Here is a 1,045-nt window from a genome sequence, read left to right as displayed (position 1 = left end):
AAAAAATTCCTATTTACCCCCTTATCATCCTCACTCTCAAATGATACTATCATCTCACACTTCAAAAGAGGACAATGATGTGAGACTTTCCATTACCAAACATACTAATCTACCTGTATTTGCACCCACATTCTCTCTCTGCAGTTCTATTTCAGAGGAGGAATTGGACCTGCTCTTCTTGAAGGCTCATACTCTGCTTGAGTTCTGTATCTTATTCTTCTGTCCACTGTATACATACAGTCAGCCCTTTGTATCTGTGGTATCCACATCCACAGATTCAAAGCTTGGTTGATTCCATGGATGCAAAACCCGTGGATACAGAGGGCCAACTAAGGGACTTGAGCGTCCATGGAATTTGTTATCCGCCAGTGGTCCTGGGACCAACCCCCACCCCCACCCCCCACCAAGGGATGATTGTATTTCTTTGTTTCTTAAATCTTTAGCAGATTATTCCCATCAGCATATAAATATGGTCTGGTATGTTCAATCTTAAAATCAAAAAATTCCTTGACTTCTGAAACACTCCTGAAACCTCCTTAGTTCTTGGCTTTCCTTTGCAGCAAAATGCCTTAAAAGACTTATATGTACTCACTTTAATTTCTCACCTTCAATCATCTTGTCAACCCTTTTTTATCGGGCCTTTATATCCACCATTCAACTGTGACACTCTTAGCAAGGTTACTGTGACCTACAACTTGCAAAAACCCAGTCAATGTTTTTGTCTTCAGTGAGACTTGACCTTGTAGCAACTTTTGGCTCAACTGACTATTCCTTTCTAGAATAACATATTTTTTCTTTGCTTCTCTCTTCTCATTTTTTCTTCTACCTCTTGGTTTTCCTTTTTATTTAGTCTTTGTTGGCTCCTTCTCCTCTCCTAACTTGGTCCTGGGCAACCATCTCTACGTGTACAATCTCCCTAGATAATCTCACTCAGAACTGTAGCTCTCATAACTTCTGTATGGCAGTAATTCCCAAACTTATGTTCCCATTGCTGACTATTCCCTTGAGCTCATGTACCCAACTGTTTACTTGCCATCTCCACTTC

The sequence above is a fragment of the Hipposideros armiger genome, unplaced genomic scaffold, assembly GCF_001890085.2.
Source record: "Hipposideros armiger isolate ML-2016 unplaced genomic scaffold, ASM189008v1 scaffold_103, whole genome shotgun sequence".
Taxonomy (NCBI): domain Eukaryota; kingdom Metazoa; phylum Chordata; class Mammalia; order Chiroptera; family Hipposideridae; genus Hipposideros; species Hipposideros armiger.
Note: the sequence above shows the minus strand (reverse complement) of the source record.